General features: G+C 38.6%; 1 pseudogene; it reads right to left on the bottom strand.

Annotated features, from left to right (window-relative positions):
* Positions 1–6135: 6135 nt before the first annotated feature.
* Positions 6136–7806, bottom strand: LOC148723759 (uncharacterized; annotated as a pseudogene).
* Positions 7807–9726: the final 1920 nt, after the last annotated feature.

Below are 9726 nucleotides of genomic sequence, written 5' to 3'. Positions count from 1 at the left end.
TAATTATTTGACGAGTTTGTTGACGAGCTAACTGCTATGAATATATGAAAATCATACATTTGAACAGCGGCTAAAGAAACGCATATGAGAACGATCTTCGCAGGGAGGAGCATTTCTTAAGCAGTAGCGAAAATAAGACCTGAAATAAATTCAGGCCTGGACGGGATTCGAACCCATGACCTCTGCTATACCGGTGTAGTGCTCTACCAACTGAATAATTTGGATATATCAACAAAGTTGAAATGGTAAATTGGCCACCGTAACGATGACAAAAGCTGACGTTTCGAGCGTTAGCCCTTCGCTCCAACGAAGGGCTAACGCTCGAAACGTCAGTTTTTGTCATCGTTACGGTGGCCAATTTACCATTTCAACTTTGTTGATATATCCAAATTATTTCGTTACTCCCACCGACGCAGCCCCAAACAGTTTCTTTCGAAACTATCAGCCTCTACCAACTGAGCTAACGAGCCAACTGGGAGCTGGTCATTATGGTGGTTCGTGATAAACCCGTGAGGTGATGAGTCAACGGCTATGAATATATGAAAATCACATATTTGAACTGCGGTTAAAGCACTGCACCGGTATCGCATAGGTAATGGGTTCGAATCCCGTCCAGGCCTTAACTGTTTTTTTTCAGGTCTTATTTTCACGTCTGCTCAGGTAGTGCTCCTCACTGCGAAGATCGTTGTCATATGCGTAGTTGACGAGTTATGTGACAAGTTATTAAAGTAAGAGCCTGGGTGCTAGTATAGTGGTTGACGGGGCAAAGATGGAGGCGTTTTTGGACGTTCTTGATGAATAGATTGAGCAATACTTCAAACTTGGTTACAACCTAGAAAGAAATACTTTCATGTTTCCTCTTAAGGTAGGATCAGGAGCTCAGTTTGCGACAGCTGAAAAGAATGCTAGCCCGTAGAGACCTTAAACGACGGAAAAAATATTCCAACCTGAGAACCGTTATTGTTGCTATTGAACAAGAGCAACGGGAAAGTGGAAATGATATTGGATATAGGTTTGTTTGGCAAAGAAAGGTAACAGATCGCGGCCTTGTGGTTTCTAAAGAGACGGTACAGCACTCTCTCAGGATCATAGATCCCGATGTTGTTTAGCTAAAACTGTGGTCCCCAAAATATTTTTCTCACCTTGCCCTAGACGTTTTAAGTTTTTTACGACTTTGCCTGTTCCTTTTCGTAAGTCCAGCCAAACCTCTATGGTCACTGGCCCCCGTGATAGCCGCTAATTGTGGCTTATAAAGACACGCATTTAGTGTTACTTGTAAAACTCCCGAAGAAGTCTACGACAATTAGACGAAACGCGTCTGAGAATAAAGAAAGATTTACAACTTGCCATCACAGAAGTGCTGATCATTAGTTTGGTTTTAAAAATAAATTGCTCAAAAAGTTAACTAAATAGTTATTTAAGAAAAAGTTGCAAAAATAATAAATTATTTAAAAATTATTTAAAAAAATCATTTAAAAAAGTCAAATGACGATTCAGGAGAAAAAATTCACTCATTAACGCCTCACAAAAAAAGTATAGGGGACCCTCTCCAGTCTCCGGTCGTCCACCTGAACTGGCTAGAAGTTTAGTCAGCGGAGCTAGTGAGCTAATGACTTTGCCATCACCGGAATATCGCTGAACGACCTCGCTGAACAAGAAAGGCTCTGCCTTCTCTTCATTACGCAAGTAATCATTTTTCTTGTTTGACACATCGGTGTCTTCACTCGCATTACCATTTAATTGTACCGATTTGAGACACAGAGTTAAACAACTGACTCACGAGGGGCGGTGTGCGCAGTCCGATTGAATTGAATTGTGGTAGCGTTATTTTCAAAATAGCGGTAAAAGCGGCAGATGTCGGCAGATTTTGACTGAACATTCCGTAAAAGTCAGGCCGTTTCTTTTTCCTTTCACTATAGGTAAATATAATTTGATACATTCTGAATGTGCAGAAGTATTTTTCGTACGCCTTTGTCACATATTCTATCGTTCTCAAGGACAAACGCAAGCACTGTTTTTCAGCATGTTATTTGAGGCCGGTCTTCAAGAAGGTGAAATTCATTGTACGTAGTAGTTTGAAGCCTTTGAAAGATTGTTATGGCCCTTTTAATCCTTCTTCAATAGCCCTGACCAAACGCGCTCCAGCGGAGCAAATGTTTCATGCATTTTAAGTGATAGTGTAGACCCCTTTATGGAGCGAAAAGGCCCATTGTTGCGTTTGGTGTGTTGCGTTAAATAGCGTCACTACTGCAGTTTAGCTTATTCAGTTTCAGTTTATTATTATAATTATTATTATTACAATATTACAAAAAATACGCACTGCCCGCAGTTAGCAAAGGCTAGTCGAGGCGGGCAGTATATACGTATATTAGGAAATAATAAAAGATTTACAGAGCAAGAGATTCAAAATTGTAGACAAATTACAACTGCATTAATACATTTAAAATGTGGCAAGAGGACAGAACAAGCTGGGGTCTTTCTCATAGTTTTGCTATGAAAGTAGACAAATCAATATAATCGTCATATTTTTCGAGTCTCTGGGGAAGGAAACCACGAATTTTACTTTTAAAATTGTATTTTGATAGCCAGCGCACTTCACAAGACAAGCTATTCCAGATTCTAACACCATTTCTTGAAAATGCCCTTTTTTGTATATCTAATCTTGAACTTTCAACAAAATAGTCGCCTCTTGAAGATGATCTTGTCTTATGGGAATGAATTCTAGCTCGATAAGTGAATAAGTTAGATATGTTAAAAGGTGACAAATTATTGGATATGTCATGCATCAAGATGGCAACTGATCTAAAGTAAAGCATATACAAAGGAAGAAAACGAGAAGAAACAAAAACCGGGATTACATGAGATCTGTAGTCACCAATATACATTAAGCGAACGGCTCGTTTTTGAAGGATTAGAGTTTTATCTCTATGAATTTTTGCAGCTTGACCCCACGCGACTATACCATACAACAAATAGAGTTGGATAAGTGACGTGTAAATGTGGTTTAGAGTACTAAGGAGTACAAATTAAAGTGTCTTAATCTGGAGATAACGCCAATGGATTTACTTATTTTGGATGCAATGTGAGCAATATGGTGACCCCATGAAAGAGTTTCATCAATAAGCACTCCTAAGTATTTAATAAATTCCTTACGCTCTAGAGAAATATAACTGTTAGTATGATGGTCAAAGATTCTCAAATTTATTTGGTGATTCAGTTTTTTCTGTCTAGGCCAAAAAATAAAGTTAAATTTTTTTAATATTCAGTGATACCTTGTTAGCGATTAACCAATTGTAGATGTTACAGAGTTCAGCATTAACTATGGTTTCGACGGTAACTTAAGATTTTTATCAGCATATAAGAGATTAGTATCATCTGCGAATAAGTAAAATTTAAGTCGATTAAAGCTATTAGAGATATCATTTGTATAAATGAGGAAAAGTAGGGGTCCTAACACCGACCCCTGTGGAACTCCTGATAATATTACTTCCTTCTTGGATATATTTTTAGCACTAATTTGTGTTGTTTGTTGTCGACCTACTGGGTAAGAAGGAAACCACTTGCTCACTACTCCACGTATTCCGTAAGGATTCAGCTTTTGCAATAATATTGAATGGTCGGCCGTGTCGAAGGCCTTCCTCAAGTCAATGAATATACCACACGAATACATCTTTTTGTCCATGTTATATTCAATTTGACTGATTATGTCCAGGATAGCGTGTTCAGTAGATCGTTTTTCGCGGAAACCATATTGTGAATCATTAAGTATATTACGTTTCTCAAGAAAGCATTTGAGACGATGATACATCATCTTGTCGAAAATACGATTAAAAACAGACAGAAGAGACAAAGGTCTATAATTAGAAGGGTCAGATTCATCACCATTTTTGTATATTGGAATGGATAAGTAGATTGGACAAGTTAGATGGATAACTTAGATGGATAAGTTCCACATTCGAGTGATTTATTCATAATTATAGACAAAGGTTGACTAATGAAATGTTGAGCAGATCTTAAAATGCGAATAGGTAGAGAATATAATCCACGAGCTTTATTTTGAGGAATAGTCATTATTTCAAGTTCAATTTCAGAATGAGACACAGGATTAAAGAAGAACGAACCAGAGGAATTGAACTTTGGTAGATATTCAGTAAATTGTTTTGATGGATTTGGCATTTTAGAGGCTAAATTATATCCAACTGAAGAAAAATACTTATTCATTATATCAGGGAGCTCAGAGGAATTATAGCATACTTGTTTGGTTCGCAGGCATTTTAAAGAGCTTATATCTTTTCGGACCTTGTTTTCCGGCCTAGAAGACTATCAATACCCTCCCAGGTTCTTTTTAGTGTTTGTTAAATTTTCTTCAAAATATTTGTGGAAGTGCATTTTCTTGCTCATTCGTGTAAGCATCAATACTATGTTACCATAGATTTTGTAAGCATCAATGTCACCTGAACAATAAAGAGGGTTCTTTATTTTAATTGATTTTCTGATTCCCCTTGTTATCCATTATTTTGAGAGTCGCTTTATCTTGCGTTTTGAAATTGGCTTTAAAGGAGCGTGCTTATTGAGAAAATTGTTTATTTTGTAAATGATGAGAAAGATCTATTCACATCCCTTTCTTTTGAGACTGCTTCAATCAGGTCAACCTGTGAGAGGTTCAGCAAAAATTTTTCTCAGAATAATTTGAATAATCACGAGCTAGCTTACTAGGACAATTATGATTATAAATATTTTTAGTGGAGAGAAGATAACAGAATTATGAAAAGTGATCAGTTTGATCCGAAATTATATTACCACAAGTTATGTGGTTATCTTCTATATTACTCAGGAAGATATTATCAATAAGTGAGTATGAATTATTGTGTATTCTCGTTGGTTTGTCAATTGTTGGAGTTAAATTAAAACCTTGCAAAGGAAGTATGAAATTTTGAGCATGTTTGTAGGAGTAAAAACGAAGAAGATTTAGATTAGTATCACCCATCAAGAGAATTCTCTTCCCAGAGGCACTAAATATTTCAATTACTTCCTCAAAATATTCCTGGAAGCGCTCTGGTGAATTGTGCTGGCTATAAACAACACAAATTATACTTTCATATTTGGCTAGATGCAACTGAATTCAGAGAGCCTGAAAAGCTTCATTTGAACTTCTTCCAAGAACTGTGTATTTAAGTTGCTTATCAATATACATACCAACACCTCCAGCAGAAAGAGGTGTTGGCACATACTCAAAGTTGTAATTAGGGTATCAAGGGATTGAAATCCAGATTACCATGCTCATATTTTCTAGTTTCTGTGATTCCTATAATATCGAAATGAAAATCAAGTTCCTCTAATAAATGAGTTTGAAAGTTTTGTACATTGCTTTTCAGGCTTCGAATATTATTATGAAACAGTGAAAATACAGAACTTGAATGAGACGAGATTTGCAGGTCTTCTTTCAATTGGCGAAAGCTATGCGGAGAATAATATCTGCAACTGGCAAGTGAAGTATGGGCATCAAAGCCGGACCTTTTATCCAAGCAACTATTTAAAGTAAATATGTCCAAATTATTAAAAGTTGGTAAGCGTTCAAAATATTTCTTAGTAGGAAGCGTGAGTAGTCCAGTGGTCAGTGCGCTGGACTCTGGGTCAGATGGCCCGGGTTCAAGTCCTGGCTGGGGCTTGACGTTTTGTCCTTAAGCAAGACGCTTCACTCACATTGCTTCGTCTTCTCGGATAGGACGTAAAGTGGGAGGTCCCGTCTCCTGCACCTATCAATTAGTTAATTTCGGCAGGGGACGTTAAAGAACCCACATCACGAGATTACTGTGATGTGGTCTGGCCTAGTTGCTAGGAATGGGGGAGGGGGCATCTGTAAAAATTTCTTCTTTATTAATTGTAAACTGCCGCCGGCAGTCTGGAAAAAGTCCCCCGCACAGTGTTGTAAAGCGCATTAGAGCATTTACATGGAAATGCGCTATAGAAATTGATCTATATTATTATTATTATTAGGAAGGCTTGAATTAAGACTGTTCACTTAAACTGACCATGGGAGGAGATGACATCGCATAAATAGTGTGGAAGCTTGCGTAAGAGAGCTTTTCTTAAGTTTACCTTAGTTGATAATGCTGCTTCTTGACTTATGGTTTCTTAACTTGATGACTGCTGGCGAGACACAAGATTATCTAAATCCCTCCTACTCTTGATTGCGATGGGTCGAGATCCCTCGTTTTTCCTCAGCCATACTATCGAGTTTTTTGGTCCAGCATAATGTATAATTGAACCTTTCCTTTGATATTTTTGCAGCTGACAGCAAGCCTTGAACACGTGGAGTTAAATGAGCGAAAATTCCAGCATGCTCCAAAGAGACATTCCCGGAAGGCCAATGCTTGTTGGATTGATTTTTCTAACCTCCTTTCGAGATACCATGACTTGCTCACGGGTAATCCTTCGAGTAAATTTACAAATTATAGGTTTGGGTCGCCCTTCGATAACATGACGTGGTGTAATCCGGTGAGATATATCAATGTCGTATGGTTTTACCTCCACTCCAATTCCATTAAAGATTCTTAAGCAAAGCTGTGACGTATCAGAAGCATTTTCATGCGGTTCCAGCTCAGGAACGCCTACAAGCCTGACACTGTATGAATAGCTATACACTTGAATCTGATCGATGGCCGTCGAAACTTTCGACACTTCAGTCGATAATACCTTCAGTAATTTTTCGAGGGCAGATATTTTTTCCCAAGCTCGATCTCGAAATTTAATAAGATCGTCATATTCTCCGCTTCAAGAAGTCCAAGGACTTCGATGCATCAGGATTGACAGTGACGCTTGCAGCATGGCCGCCAGTTTGATTTGACTTCAAGTCTTCCTGAATTTTCTTAAGCTCGGCTAAAACTTCTTCCACTTTTTCCTGCAGCTTGTCATTTTCAGCTCTTGACGATTGCACGGTTTCCTTTACCCTTTTTGAGACACTTACTCGTTTAAGGCAAAATATAAACACAAATCTCAGAGCTCTCAAAATTGCATCCGAACGCTACACAAACATGCGTATTCAACTGCAAGGACATGTATTATATGTAATCAGTCGTGATATCTACTTGCTGTGAAGGAAAATTAACTAATCACGAGTGTTGTGTGGTAAATCTTCTATCTTGATCATTGAATGAAGGAAGTTTAATTAGAGCAATGAAAAGAGTCACTTAATCCATAAAAGCCTGTACCTTGCGTAAGACGGCACACCAGAAATCTGGAAAGCAAAAGGCAGTCGATCGTTGAAAGGTATTGACAGGCCTGTGCGTCTCCTACCATTCGCTAGGGCTTTTAAGTTTTCTACCCCCGGCGTTTAGCTCTTATCAGGATATCTCTTCATGATTTTTCTTTGCAATGTGATAATAAGGGTCAGTTTTGAGGTGTCATTTCCACATTTGTATATTCTTGAGGCTTGGCAAAGCCGGATGAGATTATGTTACAATAGGTCTTCTTTGCGCCCGCTATTTTTTTGGTTTTAAACTATATTTTTCTTCTGCAGAAATAACTCCGAAGATACGTTTCTCAAAATCCTCAACTAGGTTTACTCTATTCTCAATGAGTATTTTGAAACTTTCTACGTTTTTACTAAACGTGCAGCGAGACAAATTCGTTCTGGGGTGGGGTGGGGTGGGGCTTCTCCTTTTACAAATCACGTATTTACTCTTGATGGAAAAAGTTCGTGTACTATAAGGTATCTGTCTCTTTAATAAGCGTTTGTATGTCAAGGGTCAATTTCCTATTAAATACGCGTCTAGGAATATAATTTCTGACTATGAAATTATCCATCTCGCCATCGGTTGTGAGTTTAACCGTTGCCCGCCATTTGTGTCGAGATTCTTAGGCAGATTACAGTTTCGACTCTTTCTTAATAACGTCAGTTGCTTCCGAAGAATGAATTGGTCACGGAGAAATGACGGGAGTCACGCAGGCCTGTCAAACTTTTTAACTTTCGAAGGAACGGCAACCGACTGTGAATGCCCATTACAGTCCACGTATACTCACGCTATCTCGCTGCCACCAAAGAAGTTCGAGTCAGTTGGTTCTTTGTTGGAAAGCTCTATAAGCGATGCTGAAGTTGAACTTAATGGGTTTGTGTGTGTTAGACAAGACCGTGTTGAAGAAAAAGAGGGATATGGGGGTGTTGCTATTTATGTCAGAGAAGGATTAGCGTTTCGTCTACAAAATAACATTTACACCGGCGGCCAGGAATGTTTAAGGATTGAGTTCATTGGAGAAAAATGCAAACCGACGTTAGTTTGCTGCACTTATAGAGCCCCAAATGCTGATTTCCACATCTTTATCTCAGCTCTACAAGACAGCAGGTCTAATGTTGACCTGAGAAAATCAGATGTGATCATTTTAGGAGACATTAACGCAAATATGATGTCCAATTCGAAATTACGGAAAAAAGATAAACAAGAACTACTCAGTTTTTTGCGCGCTTTTGACTTTACTCAGTTGATAAAAGAGCCTACTAGAATAACTGACACCTCCAGGACACTGAATAATTTCATTTTTGTCAATAATGATCATCGTATTGTTAAATCTGGTGTTATTCCGGTTCAGTTGAGTGATCACTACTTGGTGTTTGCGTTTTGAAAGCTGGTGTTTTCAGTAAGGCCCCACCGAGATTAATTGAGTGCCGCTCTTACAAGAATTTTGATCCTAATTCATTTCACGATGAACTTAGGAATGTTCCGTGGCACATCGTTGAGAGCGAAAGAAATGTAGATGACGCCCTGTTAACCTGGAATAAATTGTTCTCTGAGGTTGCAGATTCTCTTGCACCTACCAAAAGGCGGCGTGTTAAAGGAGGGACACCGCTCCCTTGGATGAATAATAAAATCAGCGAAACAGTGAAAGAACGAGACTGGATTCATCGAAAAGCGCGGAAATCTAACTTCCTTCAACACTGGCACACCTGTAGAAAACTAAGAAATAAGGTCAACTGCTTATTTAAATCTTCCAAGACGAAGTATTACTGCGACTTGTTTCAGGATGCCAAAGGGAATGCGGAAAAATGTTTGGAATGCGGTCAATGAAGTTTGTCATCGTAACTCTACCTCAGAAAGTGTCCAGTGCATTATTTCTGTTGGAATTCAGCACACAACATATAAATATATTGCTTCAGTAATGAACAGCGTTTTTACGTCTATTGGTTAGCGACTGGCTGATAAAATAACAACTATGACTCCTTGGCCGAGTTGTAATTCAAGTACAGATTTGCAGAAGTCCCAGCTGGTTGAACTGGAGGAATGGTTTGTGCTTCGACAGCTTCTCGCTCTAAAGACAAACAAGGCGATCGGCTTGGACTCGATTAGTGCAAGATTGCTCAAAAACTCTGCCGATACGATTTCACTCTCTGTAACTAAGTTATTGAATCTATCAATTTAATAAAACTGGCAAATTTCCTAGATTGTGGAAACGTTCAAAAACTACAGCCCTCTTTAAGTCAGGGGATCGCACAAATGCATAAAACTATCGACCTATCTCTCTATTGCCTACACTGAGCAAGATTCTTGAGGAAGCTGTACATACACAGATATACCAATTCCTGGTTGCTAATAAGCTCCTTTCAGGAAAACAGGTTGGATTCCGGAAGGGACTGTCGCCCACATCTACAATGACATCCTTTGCCGACGAAGTCCTTCTCAATATGGAACAGGGTAAACTATACGGAACCGTGGTTTTAGATCTAACCAAAGC

Source organism: Stylophora pistillata, chromosome 9 (genome assembly GCF_964205215.1).
Source record: "Stylophora pistillata chromosome 9, jaStyPist1.2, whole genome shotgun sequence".
NCBI classification, from domain to species: domain Eukaryota; kingdom Metazoa; phylum Cnidaria; class Anthozoa; order Scleractinia; family Pocilloporidae; genus Stylophora; species Stylophora pistillata.
This window is presented reverse-complemented; position numbering and strand designations above follow the sequence as displayed.